Below are 17,098 nucleotides of genomic sequence, written 5' to 3' on the forward strand. Positions count from 1 at the left end.
AACCCTGATAATTGTGTTTTACCACGACAACAGCAGTCAAAGGGAATATGTTCCTTGTTTTGCTTGCTACACTGCTGTTGCTAAGCATGAATTATAGTGGCAGCTGCGACTGCCTTTACTGTCTTTATCTGGTATGTATTCTTTTTTATTTTATGAAAAAAAAGATTAAAACCTAAAAATCTGACATTCCCCGGAGACATAGGAGCGATACAACAATCTGACAGGAGCTGCATGATTAGGCAACAAAAGGCGTATTACAAATACGTATGTATGTCTTTGCATTCGTAAACAACCGAAAACGCAGCCAAACTCACATTTATTTACAAGAGGCCTTTTGTCGGGAAGTATGGGTCATAAATGGGCAACACCACCATGTCAAGTTTTCTGTAAGGTCTGAGGGAACTGAGTGGTGTAAAGTTTCTCTGAATAGTTAGCTGTGTCCACTGCATGGAGGGTGACATGTGTCTGACAGGTGGAGCGCCCTCAATGACTTGTAATAGGAAGAGATGTGTGTCTTAATGGACAGAGCTGCAGACTGTGGACCCGAGTGTAGTGTCCTACTGGTCACGTTCTAGTGTTCAGCCTTGTGCTGTTACGCCACTCTATACCCTCCCATCACAGGCGTCACCGGTCAGGTGACCCTGCTAATAAAAGGGTCCGGACGCACGTGCCTGGGCCAGTTACCAGTATCCAAATACTGTGTCTGTGTGCCACCATTGCTTAGAATGTAGGCCTAGGGCCCACAACACCACAATGGTGACGAGTGCGGGTGTTTGCTGACAGCATCACTGCTGTCCTTCAAAGGCGGAATGTGGGCCATGTCTCTGCACCCCCTACACCTTCCACCAGCGTAATATGGACTAAGAGCAGTGCCAAGGGGAGAAGCGCCACAGCAAACAGGCCAGCAAGTGATTGCCCACGGTTTTAGGACAGCTGCCGTGGCCTGGATGGAAAGCAAGCTGAAATCACACCTCCCGCACCTGCTGCCAGCACGATTAAGGGAAGTTGGGGCAGAAGAGAACCCATCAAGCACCTCGGAGTCCAGCGGTAAGGCCTCTGTAGCCGTATGCATTCACATGCACCCGCTGCCACCCAACAGTGCAGCCCCGCGTGGTGCACATGAACTGCTGATTACTAAGTGCACCCCCTTTTGCACCTTCTCTCGCTGCCCTCAGTGAGGGGCGACTCACCAGCAGCGTCAGGAAGCTGCTTCAACACTGGGCGTCTTAAAGGCAGCTGCCCTGACAGGACAAACGGCAGACCACGTCTGCACTGATTCTCCCCCCTGCCCCTGCCGCCAATCTATGCAGTGGCTGCATGGGCAAGATGACTGCGCCAGCCCTCCAGCACCACAGGAGCCCAAAGATTAAAGCACCTGGCCTGTGCGAAGAAAGGAAGGCAGCCCGCGTAAGTCGCCTGCCATTGCGCTGCCCCCTGCAGATCCTTAACTGCCCGGCTGGGAAGTTTTCCCTTCTATTTGCTCCGGGCGGTGCTGCTGCCATCACTCCCTGGCCTGGTGAATGCACCCACAGCACCACCGAGTGGTTGCTCACAACGCCGAGGCCCAGGAAGATTGCCGCAAGAGCACGTAGTTTGTGTAAAGGCCCCGCTGAATGTTGGCATGAAAGGCCAGGTCACACATATGCACCATAAGCCCCCTAGTGGCAGGTCACCACTAGCACAGGAGGAGTGAAGACCGTTTTGGCCTCCCGTGGCAGCCACACAGCACTGCCCAAACACCCGCAAGGAAAGTGAGAATCGGGGGAGGGTACATGGACCACCGTTTAGTGGATACCTTCTGCATCACCTGGCAGCCACCTTGCCAGACCGCACCCCTGCTCAAGAGATTGCAGATGGAGCACGTCTATAAAGAAAAATAAAACACAGCTAGGGAAGAAAGGACAGGTTAGCCACTTCTCATGTGCTCGTGGCAAAGTAGAGTGCCGGTTGTGTCCCACAGAGAAAGACGCACGTCCTCCCCCAACAAGTAAAAGGCAACCTGGTCTTGGCAGAGACTGGGAGATTCTCCCGCAATCATCTTACAAGGCAGGAGCATGTCAGGCACTCCAACGGTCCTCTGAACACTGTCAGTTATTGCACTAGAGTGTCAATCTTTCCCAAAAAGCCTGGAGCTATCAGCCCTCCATGAGGGGACAAGCCCTGCAGAACAATCTACTCCTGAGACTGCCACGTGCCTGAGTGACTCACACCAGAAGGAAAGAAGGGCCAAGGAAAGGAGGGCCCGCTGTGCCCCATGCTTTAAACAGCAAGAGACTGGCCAGAGGACACCACATGCCCCTGGTGGGCTGCCAAGTGTCTTGAAGGAGTGAGAACTGTGACACCCCTGTGTGTCTGCCTGTCTGGTTGAAAGGGAGGGAGACTGTGTACCCCCAAAAGAGAAAACCAAGAAGCCCAAAGCTGCCCAGCCAGGGAAGCTGCCAAGAGTCCAGTGAAGGGAAGAGGACCGAAAGCAGCCAAGCCCCATAAAGGCGCAAGGAGAACGTGCACTGCACGTGCAACCCCCAGTGGCTGTCTAATGCCACCGCAAGTAAGGAGTTTGTGCCACCCACCCTCAGTGGTGAACGTACACCACCGCAAGCTACAGAACGGGCACACTAGGTGCCAGAAGAGGGCCCCCGGAAGAAGGACCAAGAGCGTGGAGTCCGAGGAGCACGACGCATACACCCAGAAGCTTGACAGCACGGGCAGGCGACCAGGAGAAAGAGACCTCTCCACAGTAAAGAAGCGATGCTGAAGGCAGCAGGAAGAGCCTCCACATCTCCACTGCACCAGCGAAGCCCCGCAGTGGGCCAAAGTCAGCACATAGTGTCTTCCCTCACACTGCCTCAAGACGGAGTTGCCAATGGCCCAAGACAGGCAAGAGGAGAGCCGCACACTCCCTGTGGCACGCTGCCACCACAAGCAAGGATTCCGTCACACAAAGTGACCGGCCCTGCCAAGCATGCCTAAACGGCGGCAGAAGTAAGCGCTGCAATGGCACAGGCTTAAGGCGCAAGCACAATGCCTTGAAGCAAAGAAGGTAACCTGTCATCCTAGAAGAGAAGAACAGCGAAAGAGGAGAAGAGAGTGGCACGATGCCACAGGGTGAACAACCAACAACAGGTGTGCATGTGAAAAGAGAGAAGAGCGATAAGACAGAGGATTCGTGTCAGCACTGGAAAAGGTGTTCATCAACACAACACAAGCCAGCCACCGGAGTGCAGAGAGGTCAATGTAGACAGTTCCGTGGGAGGACCAATCATAAGCTGCTAGCAAGGGCGATCTGCGTCCAGGCCCCATGCTTCACAGTGCCACCGTCCACTCACTGGCTGCTTAGCTTCGATGGCATCACAGATAGCAAGTACACCTACCACAAGACAACCGCAAGTGGCCACGAAGTTCCTCCAGTCCTCCTGACTCCAAGATATCACCTCAAGCATGACATCACCACCTATTGCCCAAGCGTAATAGAGCAATCGCACTCATTACACTCAGGTGCATCACCAGAAACACCTAAGGAGCATCTCACCACCAGAGTGGGTCCAAATGCCTCAAACATCAGGAAACTAACAAGACATCTCTGGTGCTGTGGGAGGCCTGCGGACGGAGACTGGCCACTCGAAGACCACCTGAGGAAGGCATGTGAACCTGAGTCCTGACAGCCAGAGCACACAGACCCTGAGACATCATCCTTGCCTGTTGCAAGAATGACTTGGTTGTGGTCCTGTTGGCAGTTCCTCAGCAATGCCTCCGCATGGCCTATGAGTGGCCCTGCACAGTACACAAGGTCCTGTAGCAGCCCGGTGGAAAGGACCTCAAGGAGACTCCTGTGAGAGGGTAGGCCAGGCAAGAGAGGGAAGTCTGAAGCTGTTCTGCCAAGACAACTGGGAAGCACCAAGGCCATCCTTAATCTTTGCAGGTTTTGCTGGCCATCCGATTTTGAGTACAGTCAAGTAGATCTCCAAAGTGGACTCCACCACCGCTCCAGATGCACCCTGTCTGAACTGTGTAAATAGTATCCAGCACCGCGAGACCAGGCCCATCCGAACTACATTTTCGAGGTGGACTAAAGCCTCCATACCATGCAGTCCAGAGCTCCAGCACTGCCCAGCAGATGGCCTGAAGAGACTCAATGCTGCTGTGCATTTATGTGTTTCCCATAGGTTGGACTGTTATTTGTTTCATTTCCAATAAAGTTTGGGAGGGATGTAGTGTCCTGCTGGACATCTTCCAGTGTTCAGCCTTGTGCTGTAACCCCACTCTACACCCACCCATCACAGGCATCACCGGTCAGGTGACCCTGCTAATAATGGGGGCAGGGCGCACGTGCCCTTGGCCAGTTATCAGTATCCTAATACTGTGTCTGTGTGCCATCATTGCTTAGCATGTGGACCTAGGGCCCACCTCACCACACCAAGGAGCCAGGTTCAAGTTCTGGCATCCACCCAGGTTTCTTTGCAATCACTTCTCTTTATGCCCAAAAGTTAAACAACCTGACGCTGTGTAATATAATTTGGTGCTTTGTGAAGCACCAAATACCTTTAAGGGCACTCTAGTTTACCGCCCTCCTGGGTCTCGAAAAATTTCATTACTAATTTAGACTCACTTTTCGAACCTTACCTCTCCACAAAGAGGTCTACGATCTTGGGTGACTTTAACATACACCTTGAGGTGCTGTCAGATAAAGACACAGCCATGTTCACGGAAACTCTAGGCACATTAGGACTAATACAGTTGTTACACAAACCCACGCATCAGGCAGGGCACATCCTTGATGGTATTTTCTCCTCTGTACCAGGGATGATAGTGAAAGATATACATCCACTCGTCTGGTCAGACCATTCCTTAATCATATTTGATTATCCTTCCCAAACAACACCAGAAGCCAGAGTTGCTAAAGCACAGGAAAAAACCTACAAAGTATGGAATAAGATAGATATTAACATGCTCGAACTCCAACTGGAACGAACACGACCAACCTTGAGCACGCAGGTGGATCAAGCTATTGAGGAATACATAGATTGGCTTAATAACGCCTTTACGGTGACAGTGCCGATCTGTAAAAACCCTGGAAATCTCAATCAACCCTCAGCCCCCTTGTTTACGGAAGCTCTGCGACAAGAGAAACAAAAATGTTGCAGACTGGAAAGGCGCTGGAGAATGAATTATGAGTCAGAAGAAAAAAATAGCTGCAAACACGCACTAGCCAACTATGAAACCTTACTAGCTACTGAAAAAAGGCTCTACTTTACCCAACAGATAGAACATTCTAAAAATTCAGCAAAAGAGCTATTTTTGGTGGTAAAGAAGCTCACGACCATACCTAATAGATCAACACCAGGGAACAGTCAATCCTTATGTGATGACATTGCCAGTGCATTTAGGAATAATGTCAACGACATATATAACATTTTCTCTGCCATCTCCAATAAACCAGTCGAAGTGCCCCCTATCATTGAGACTCAAAATAACGTGTTTTTGTCTTTCCCACAGGTATCTAGTGTGCTGGTGGGAAAACTTATTCAGGAAATTAAATCAGGATCCCCATTGGATCCCTGCCCCCCTGCAGTTCTAAAAAAATATAGCAGGTGAGGTAAGCCCTATATTAACAAATATATTTAATATGTTTTCATCAGGCACCTTCCCAGCGGTCTGGAAAGATGCAGCCATTAAAAAAGCAAACCTGGACACATCTATAACTAGCAATTATCGCCTGATTTCCTGGCTGCCCTTTCCCACAAAAATAGTGGAGAAAATAATGAACACCCAATTTACTCAATTCATTCAAGAAAATGGACTACTCGACCCCTCTCAGTTTGGTTTCCGCCCAGGGTATAGCACAGAGACAGCTCTGATCAAGGCCACCGAGGAGATCAGAGCAGTGATGGATAAGGGCAGTGCCGCTGTGCTGATTCTCCTCGATCTGTCAGCGGCCTTTGATACCGTGCGCCATGATTCACTGCTTCAACGTCTTGAACACATAGGGGTCAAGGACCATGCTCTTTCCTTGATATCATCGTTCTTGAAGAATAGAAAACAGACAGTGTATTTAGATCAGTTTCAGGCAACTCCATACGTACTGCCATGCGGGGTCCCTCAGGGCTCCTCGCCAAGTCTATCCTTGTGTACTGTTTATGTATCAGAACGAGCCCCGTTAATACAACAGTTTCATTTCAATTTGACATCATACGTCGACAACACTCAGATTGTGGTCGCGGGATACAAAAACACATCATCTCCTGCAATACAGTTTCAAAAATGCATGAGGGAAATCAGCTTTTGGCTGGGAAAACATTGTCTAAAGCTGAACTCGGATAAAACCGAAGTGGTGATCTTTGGTAATCTTCAACCGAACTGGGATGGATTATGGTGGCCAGCCAAAATTGGACAGCTCCCAAATCCAGTAGAGAAGGCCAAAAATCTTGGGGTGCTGACAGACAGAAAACTCACCTACTCCCAACAAACCAACGCCACAGTTTCAGCCTCATTCTATCTGAGAAGGAAACTTAAGAACGTAATGCCTTACATTCCCAAAGATCTCAGGAAAAGAGTTGTAACAACTTTGGTGCTGTCAAAACTAGATTATTGTAATGGCCTACAGCTCGGGCTACAGAAACAACATCTGAAAAAACTTCAGATGGTGCAGAATGCTGCAGCCAGGCTTTTACTGAACATACCTAAGTACCAATCAATCAAAGGGGAGATCCAGAAGCTCCCCTGGTTGCCTGTGGCGCAACGCTTTAAGTTTAAGGCACTCTGCCTTGCCTATAAAGCAGTGAATAAGATAGGACCCGTACCTTTGAAAAGCCTCTTTTCATGGTACCACCCAGGCAGACAGTTAAGATCTACCAATGCCAGATTAATGTTGGTACCAAGGATCCGAACTGTGAGTTGGTGCGGCCGTAGTATTGGCTATTGCGCAGCCAAGCCAATGAATACACTCCCTGCACACATGAGCGGGGCCAACTCTCTCCTCTCCTTCAGAAAAGAATTGAAAACCTGGTTATTCTTAAACTAACTCCACCCCTTCCTACCATCTCAGGGTTTACGTTCCAGTTCAGCGCCAAGATACCCCAGGGTATTTGCGCGCTTTAAGAAATCATACTAACATTAACATTAACAAACGCTCTAATGCATTTGGGCTAATTTCCCTACAGAATGCACAAGTAGAAGGTTGCACTTTGACCTTTGTCCCCCAAAAAATAATGAGGTATACTTCTGCAACTGTTCTGTGGCTTTTGCACAGAAATCAACATCTACAAATATAGCTATCACACCCACATTTAAGCACATGGAATTTCAATGTGCCTAACAACAAAAATTCAAGGAAGCCTGCGAGCATATCCATATGAAGTTCCAGAATCGCACACTGACGATGAAATGCTGCCATCTAGGGGAATACATGGGTATACAAGATGCCTATGACGATATAAGAGCCTTCATACAACAGGCTCAAAAGCTGGTCGATTTCTAAACAATGACGGTAAAAACATTAATAAAATCTATGTCAGCAATGTTGTTCCTGCTTACATTTCCCATACTTTACTCACTCCTGTGTTCACTGAGAGTACTGTTTTTCTATGATGATGTGTTTCTGTATTTTTTTTTTCATTCAGCATATTACTCTTTGTGTCAGGGCTTTAAGTGGGCTGAAAACACTGGGGGGTCTCTCGAAGGGGCGAGGCCAATATAATTAAGGGCGTGGCTTAAAACTCATAAGCAAAAAATCTGTGCTTAGCATAGTGTGCCGCCCGACTGGTATTTTACTATTTCTGTCATTGCATCCAGATATATGATACAACAAGTAACATCATACCTACAACAAGGCAGGACTATTGGCTTTGTCAATGGTTGTTAGTTGCATAAGATAAATAAGCAGCAACTATGGCTTCTTGTTATATACAATATTGAAAAAGCTGTCACTTAAAGCCCTAGTGACCCACGACAATGTTGCTGTTCCTGAGTTTCAAAAAGAGAAGGAAAATCCAGAGAGAAACTGACTCTCTTTAAAGAATTTCCCTTCCCCTACAATACTTGCCTGGCATGACGTCTTGCCGTGACTTCTCCACTAGTGAGAAGTGCGCAGTGTGAGCACGCGCACAACGATGTGCCTGCTGTCACTGCAGTCCGGAAAAAAACGGACCGCCTGTGCCAGGGCACAAAACAGAGCCCGATAGAAACCCGTTTCGGGACCCCCTTTGAAAAACTACTGGTGCTGTGAAAAGAGTTGCCACTATGTATTTGTGTGAGTTCAGGTTGTGGGTGGGTGTTTATAACGGGCCATGATTGACAGGTCGGGAGTTCAGGTTGACGGCAGTTTGAGTTTCTCAAAGTACCTGTTAGTGGGTCATAAAGGGATTCAGAATATATGCCCATCCAATCCCTGGCTTCTCTACAAAGTGCACCAGGTAATGGTAAACTGCGCAAATTGTAATTGTGATTGTATGCGAAAGTGTGTGAAGGAGGTACACAGGGGCAGATTTACGTTCCCTGGCGCATCCCTGCAAATCAGCATGGATGCGCCAGGGAAGATGCGTCACGCAAGTTTACCCTTGCGCCACAATAGATGCGCCGCATTTACAATGCAGCGCATCGTGGCGCAAGGATAAACAGATGCGTGACGCATCTGATGGCGGAAGGGCGGCGCATTGCTGGAGTTGTGTCGTAAGCGCGACGCAGCCCCAGCAAGGCTCGGGGGTGCCCTATCGGTACAATGCTGCGTCAATCCTTACGCCTGCTTCAAGCAGGCGCAGGGATTTGACGCAGCATGGCCGGAAAAGTGACTGAGTGAAATCTTGTAGATTTCACTCAGCCACTTTTCGGAGGCGTTCCTACGCCGGAACGCCCCCCCCCTGTGAAGGTACGCCCACATGTGGCGCAAGCTTTACAACGTGACGCATCGCCCTAGATACGTCACGTTGTAAATCTGCGGCAACATGGCGCTGGCTTTGCGCCGCCGCTGCGTCACAAAAGTGACGCAACGGCGGCACAAAAGTGACGCACAGGGCCTATAAATCTGCCCCACAGTTGTGAAGACATTGATCGGGCCAAAGCAAAAGAAAATGCAAAATGCTAAATATTTAACCCAGAGACTATAAAACAAAGCAGCGTGAAGAAAATAACAGAAGCAATGAGACATTCGGAAGGCCATTATTCCTGCACAGGTTTTAGTCCCATAATATCAGAATTTAATCATTTCCCATTCTAATTCTTCACAACAACATTAATGATGATGGTCATTTATCTGAAATCACTAACAAGCCAAAGTCAATAAAGCTAATTTGCTTTTAGGTGCATATCTGTTACTGTGTGATATGTCTGGATGCAGTAACAAAAAGCTCAGGTAGTATGCTTTGAGAAACACTATATTTTAGTTTAGATGTTTTAAGCCATACCCTCAAATTTTTTGTGGCAGATTTATGAGGCACGTTGCGCCATCGGAACGTCACTTTTTGTGACGTTCCATGGCGCAGAAGCCTGCGTGATATTTATCAGGCAGCACTGAGCCACTTTTTTTGGCTTAATGCTGCCTCATAAATATCAGTCCCTTTAACGCAGTGTTCTGCGTTAAAGGGGCGTGCAATGGGTGTTGCTGGGGGCGTTCCCAGCAACACCCATGGCCTTTTGACACTGCCCCAGATGTACGAGAAATCGTAAATCTGAGGCAGCGCCAAAAGCTTCCGCCTCCCCAGGGGAGGCGTAAGGGAGGCGCAACGGGGAGAAATATCTTTATTTCTCCTTGTTTTTCCTTTTTCTATGTGTGCTGCATTCTGCAGCACCCATACAAAGAGGAAAAACCTCTTGTGATTATTTTTGTACAGAAAGGTTTCCCTTCCTGTACAAAAATATTCATCTCCGCAATGCAGGCACCCTTGCACCATGGTGCAGAGGTGCCTGCGTTGGCGCAGGCAGCCCATTGTGCGCCGGCGCAGGGGAAAAGGACAGGAATGCTCCGCATTTTATAGATACGGCGCATTCCTGCCCTTTTCTTTTGCCGCAGGGAAGCGCAGCAGGAAGGCCTGCTGCGCTTCCCTACGGTAAAACCTCATAAATCTGCCCCTCGATTATTTTATTTTTTCAGATTTATATAGCTCGAACTCGACCCAAAGGTATTGGAGCGCTTTACACGAGCACCGTATTCACATTACACATTCAGGCACGGGGAGATTAAGTGATTTGCCCAGAATCACAGGATGTGGACGCACCCCGAGGCTCGAACCCTGGTTTCCAGCACCAAAGTCGGCAGTCTAGCCGACGGACCTCATCCTCTCCCCTCAATCACATAAGCCACACCTCTTGTAAAGTATTCCTAGTTACACTTTTAAGGCCATGTCTCTTTTATACTCTCCATCCACTTTTTTCTTCCAACTTGAAGCCCTTCTCACATGCAGTGCTTAGCAGTGCTTAGATGGTGGGTGTCGGATCTCGTTTTTGGGGGGTCAAACTTTGACCCGGGTCAGGAGAGAGAAAGTAAGAGAAAGGTAAAGCTAGGACTACAGTGGTAAATGTAGAATGGAAGAGTGCAAAATAGTCTGCACAACTGTGAGATGGAAATAGGCCGCGTAGAGCAATGGAAGAAAAAGGTTTGAGTGTGAATCAAAACATAAGCAGTCACTTTATTCAGCAGGACCTGCAGCGAGCACCCACGAAAAAGCTCGGAGTCCCTGCACTTTTGTGTTTTTTACACATTAAGAACCTTTTACGTCTGGGTCACGCAGGCCTGCCCTTGACGGAAGTACTGTGCACGTGAAGTACCTTTGTATATTCACTTTGGACATGTGTGTTCATGTTTAGATGATCTCACTAATTTGCATTTAAGAATTTCGTGCAGACCGAATGCCAAACTAAATCTAATGCTCCCTATCAGTAAAGAAAATAATTTCTTCGTTTTTTTTAATAAAGGATTAATATACTGTTTTTAATTGGTTCAGTGTAGCATCCAAACCGTGCACAAATTTTGCATCTATAATCGTGCACCTCCAAAGGGAGAGAAGAGGCATAGAGGCTTCCCTCCCTCACTCAGGACACTATACTCTCATGGGAATCCCTGACGAGCAAAAGTTGTGTTTTTGTATCTTTCAAGCCAATTGTCCAAAGTCTGCTTCTGTGTTTCCGTCAAGATCTTGCATAGTTTAACCAGTGCTTAATTTGTGCCGGTACTTCTCGGTGTTCGGCATAGACACTTAGGGGCAGATGTATCATTGTAGCAGATTGCGAGTCCTTAATAGCGATTTTTAGAGAATCGCTATTAGGGACTCGCAAAATGCTATGTAGGTAGGAATCTCAATCATTTTTGCGATTCCTACACATTCCTTATTTGCGACACACAAATTGCAAGTCGCAAATAAGGAATGGCTTCCCATTCACTCCTATGGGCCAAGAGGCCCATAGGAATGAATGGGAATTTTGTGCGCAATTTGTGAGTACCCAATAGGTACTCGCAAATTGCGCACGCAATTTCAAGGGTGCAAGGGTACCTAAAGAACACACTGTTGCAGCCCTGAAATGTGCATGTGTGCACATGTGGCGCACATACATGCCCTAAGGTGCATTTTTCAAGGTAATCACAACTTGAAGTTGGTGGTAATTTGCAATTCCTTACAGCAATATCGCAATTTGCGATGGCTACCAGAATAGCATTTAAGGAATCACAAATTGCAATTCTCTAAATTCTTGCGCAAAACAGGGAATCGCAAATTTTGCGATTCCTTATTTTGTGAGCAGGGTTTTTCATTCCTACATTGCACAAAGCTAAATTGCCATCGCAAACGCTGAAATTCTGTTAATTTCAGCGTTTGCGATCGCAATTTAGCGTGATACATCTGGCCCTTAATTGTTAACACCGGATCTTATGACAGTCTGCCACATAGTGGTGCTGCTTCCTGAGGAGGGCCTTGCCACTTTTTTACTTTTTCTTTTACAAATTAAGCCCTGAATTTAATGTCGTCAGCTCACCCAGACAATTACACAAACCTTGTGCAACTTTAGGCCCAGAATTGGCAACGCCATAATATGAGCTTTTTGGGGGTTTTTTTGCTGGAAAAAAGCTACTGGAAGTTGAGAAAAAAAGGTACGTTATATGTATCGTTATAGAAGAGCGGGGTTACTATTGTTGGAGATGTTAGTCTCGCGGTCTGTAATGCTTGTGTCTTGCCGTGAGAGGGTAGGACGGTGTCCTGTGATGCCAGTACAGTGACGTGAATGGTACTGCGGTGCTGGTGGGTGTTAGTACGGTGCTGTGAGTGTTATGGTGTCGTCATGAAAGGGTATGGTGTTGCTGGTGTGGGAACAGTGGTGAGGTAGTGCAGGGATAGAGTGTGGTTGCGGGGGCGTTAATGTTGTTTTGGTGGGAGTAGTGTGCTGATGTTGGTAATCTAGTGGTTCTATAGTGTGGGTGGTAGTACAGTGCTGGAGTCTGGTAGTAGTGGGTGTCAAGCCCATAACCACAGAGGGTCGTTTTATGTTGGAGCTGTTAGTGCAGTGTTTCATGTGTTAGTGCGGTTGTAGTATAGTGACATGGTTTGTGGATAAGTGCATGGACTTGGGGGAGTTTCGTGCTGTGGAAGAGATGGTTTGGGCAATGATGAGAATAGTGTATAGGTGGTAGTGCTTTAGTTTTGGGTGACAGTGTGATGCTGGGGTGCAGAGATCTTGGACAGTAGTAATGTAGTTATGGGTGGTGGAAGCAGTGTTGCAGGTGGTGGTGTGATTCTGTAGGATGACAGATATGTGCTTCAGAGTGATTGTAGATGTTGGGTAGTAGCTAGGGTGGCAGGGTGGGAGTGCTGTACAGTGGAGAATAATATGACGGAGGGTAGTAGAGAGCAGGAGTAGCGAAGGTCATAGTTTGGTGCGGAGTCGTGGTAGTGCAGTGGCATTGGTGGTACTATAGGAGATGTAGGGAATTCACTGATAAGTATAGAGGAGGAAGGCCTCTGTCGCGATATGAGGTGTGGGTGCATCCGACAAAGTATATTCGTCTGGTGCTGTTCTCAGCCTGTGTTCCTTATATTCCTGGGGGTCCGCGACGCCTACTCAAGGGGTCTGCGGCTGTTTAAAAAATTGAGTATATTCCAAATTAATAAAGTATATAGTCATAAGAAAGCAAAATGAAAAACACCCTCTAAATGGGAAGGAGTTTCAAATTGGAGGCTAAAAATGGAGTTACCATCCGTAGCCTGATTCGCGGGAGCAGCACAATTTCTTCAGACAGAGTGTGCACAACTAATGGCCTCAACTGAAGCACTAGAATGCACCAGCAGAAAGAGAGGATGAAAAGAGCACACAAAGTGATGCACTAATGGCCAGTGTGTAGTTTGGAAATGCAATCACATTTTCTAAAGTCCCCACCTTCCCATTCAAATTTCGATTTTTACATTTTTTATTTGCGTATTAGAAAATATTTTTCCTAATTTGTGCATTTAATTGATGAATTCCTTAGTCTTGGGTCCGCGGCTTCCACTATTGAATAAATGGAGGTCCACAGAAGTCAAAAGGTTAAGAACTAATTGTCTAGTGCATAAACATAAATGCAGATTTCTGTGAGTAATCCCCTATGGGCTTGTCTCAAGAAACTCGAGGAAACTGTATTAAGCAGCACCCAAACTACTTTAAAGCGATTAAATGGATTACATTTTAAAGACCAATCAGTAAATGTGAATAACATTTAATGAATACAATAACACCAAAAACTTACAGGCGTTGGCAAAGCTAATAGGTCTGATATCGAGCCTTTTGTCTTTATCTATGTTTGTTTTGTTTTCTCATGGTTTTTGCAAAATATGATATTACTGAGGAAGCTCACAGGCCCTCGTCAACCTAAAACAAGCATTTGCAATGCAATCGGTCTCGCCTTTGGGACCTTATATGTATTTAGCTATGCAGCACATTAGCCTGGGTGCTGAAATACCTACTGTTCTTTAACATGGAGGGAAAGTAAGCACCAAGCTGCAGAACACGCCAGGTATGGGAAGACATGGAGAGAAATATTGCCTTTCAGTAGGAAATGGTATAGAAATGGTATAGTCTGACGATCTGTTTTTAATATAAAATCAGGGTCTTCGGTGGTCATATCACTGAAAATACAAGATTTTAAAAAATATTATTGTCTACAGGTGCTTGTGGAAGACAAGTTTCTTTGGTCTGGAGTCTAGGGAATGCTAAAGTGATTCTGGTATTTTACTGACCTCTCCTGGTCATTTTCTATCAAGAAAGTTAAATAGAGGCAGTTGAACTGAAAATAAACCCCTATGCAAAAGGAGAAGCAGACAAGTCCTAGGGCTGATCTCCAGAGCCCACAAAGTATATACAACAGATCTTCTAGACAGCGCAAGCACTGTCTAGGCTCAACAGAAAAGTGGCCTAAGGGAGAAAAAAAAATTGTCTCAAAAAGCACAGAGTGTCATATTAATCTACACTGAGAGGACCTAATTTGTGCATGTATTTGCTCCTTGAGAAAGGTCAGAATGCTGTCACTCATAGTGAAGTTAGCCAATGGCTGAAGTGGGCTGACTCACTGCCTCATCCTGTGTGTTGTAGTTGGTGGAAGAAAAATGTGAATGACACAATATAACCATAATATTAGTAAAAACAAATGGCAAATAGCACCAAGAGCTCAAGATTTATGTATTTTGTATGAAATGGTAAAAACATCCATGAAAAACAGTGAGGAAGTGAATAGTCAATGTTAGTCTATGGGACACGGGTGACTGGGTCATAGGCCCCTTTTCAGGTTGTCCATGACCCATTTAACAGTAACCAGCACTTATTTCCTTCAATACAGTTAGATCCAGGGTAAAAGAGGGAAACAAAAAAAGGAGGAAGAAGAAAGAAGAGAAAGATGGAAAAACAGTGTCAAACAAAGACAGCAAGGATGAAAAAGAACCCGCACATGTGAGACAAAGGGGAAGGGAATGTTTGATGGTGGGTTAAAGATGCTTGAGGTGGAATCAAGACAAAGGAGCCTTGGTATTCAGCATCCCGTCCATCGATAGTGCTGGCTGCAGACTTCTAAGTAAAACCTTGGACCCAGCATGTATTCCTTTACAAATTAAGCACTGCTTCTGACGAAAGGCCTAGTTTCAAGTTCCCTAATAATACACTTGTTAACTGCATACGTTCGAAGTTACCAATATCAGGGGTGCGAGTAACTTTGGCATGATGTTACTAATGGGATCATGATTGGGACACAACAGTCACATAAGAAATTAGGAATTATCCAGGGATTCTATATTTCCATCCCAGAATCCCCTGGTAACACCTTTTTTAGGGGGAGAGGAGTTGGCCTAAAGGCTAGGGCGCTGGACCTCGAACCTGAGGAACTGGGTTCGAGTCTCGGTAACGACGCTGAACATCCTGTGATTCTGGGCAAATCACTTAATCTCCCCGTGCCCAAAAAAATAAATGAATGTGCGTCCTCATGTAACGTAACTGGTGCTATGTAAAGCGCTCTGATACCTGATTGGGTTCGGGTCAAGTTTGCGCTATATAAAACTCTGCAAATTAAATTACATTTATCCCAGTTTACCTACCAGAGTTTTCTTCTGATTTTATCAGGTGAAATCTCTGGGAGGAAAACGTGTAGCTTGTATTTCTTATGGGAATGATAACAGGAATTATCAGTCCCATCAACATTAACAGAGCACTCGTAATGACGACCTCAGTCTCTGAGATAGAACTCAAAATCCTCTAGCAGGCCAAAGCAAGATGCTGTGGCCAAGATGGGTTTCACATTGTCGGACATGTCTCTGTCCAAATGCGTTAGAGGGTCAGGCGCTGGTGCTGGTGGCGCCCAGTGCGACAATCACTTTTGGCGCCCCCCCCCCATCCCATGACTGCCTCCTCGCATTCTCTCCCTCCCACCTGCAAAAGTGCCCCTCATCTCTCCTATTATAAGATATTGCTAAACACAGCGCCCCCTGAGGCCACAGTGCCCCCCTCCACAGGTCAGCGCCCATTGTGGCCGCACCAGTCGCACTGCCCTAAAGCCGGCCCTGGGGTCAGGTGACAAGCAGGGGTTAATGGGCTCCAATCATGGTAGTTTCGCACCTCGAACCCTTTTGTCTCGGGACCTAACCTATTATAGTACTTGTAAACTGAATGCCAAGTAAAAAAAAAAGTTTAAAAAACACAAGCACCCTTTGCCCCACGCTGATGCACTTCAGCTGACTTGCACAGGCGACGCCTCTGAGACGATCTAACATCTTTAAAGTCATTATCCGTTTTAGACGACAACCATACTTAGCAATTTACCTGCTCGTTGCCCAGATATATAATATTTGTAATCTAACTTTGCATAGGTTTACCTCTGGCACCGCTATATTAAAAAAGGTCTTGTTCTGCCCGGATTCTTCAGCTGCCGTGCTGAGGCGAAGCCTCTATGGTGGGCAAATGTCTCTAAAGTCATCAGTCGTTTTAGACGGCAGCTATATATAGCGCTTTACCTGCTTGTCGCACAGATATTTAGTATCCTTCCCAACTAATGTTGCACCCTGCGCGGCTGCACTCTTGCTGTCTTCACACAGATAAAGATCTTGAGGCCTGATACTCTTAAGCCATTGGTTGGCACAGTTAGAATGCGTGCAGCGTTCTCATTGGCTGTGGTATAGTTACAATGCTATCCATCCTTTGTACCCAGGAAGCATTGTACACTAGTTTCATTGTTTTAATATAGCAAGATATGCCATTTCCTGTCCAAGTGCCTCTGGCACCAAAGACGCACCCTTGATGTAACACATCCATGATGTTATTGTTGGGCCTCTCTATAGAGTTCGACTACAACTTGTTTGTGATGTAGCAGAGGATGACAGACACATTTGTGTTATCAAGGGAAGCCGTGCAGGCTGATTGTAAGTCTATTGAAGTGTTCAAACTATCCAGGGTTATCTTGCATCCATAAAATTCCAGAAGGGAGGCATGCTAGCCCAAGGGAGCATGTTGATGGGAATGTTTTCAATGTCTTCTCATCTGAAGCATGCATTGCTGTAATGAAGTGTATACATGTGGGTACCCTGCAATGTGTAAATCTTATGTTTTATTATTGTTTGGCTTTATTGCACAGCTGAATCAATAAACGTGACTTGTCTTGACCTGAATGTGG

The sequence above is a fragment of the Triturus cristatus genome, chromosome 6, assembly GCF_964204655.1.
Source record: "Triturus cristatus chromosome 6, aTriCri1.1, whole genome shotgun sequence".
In the NCBI taxonomy this organism is placed as follows: Eukaryota; Metazoa; Chordata; class Amphibia; order Caudata; family Salamandridae; genus Triturus; species Triturus cristatus.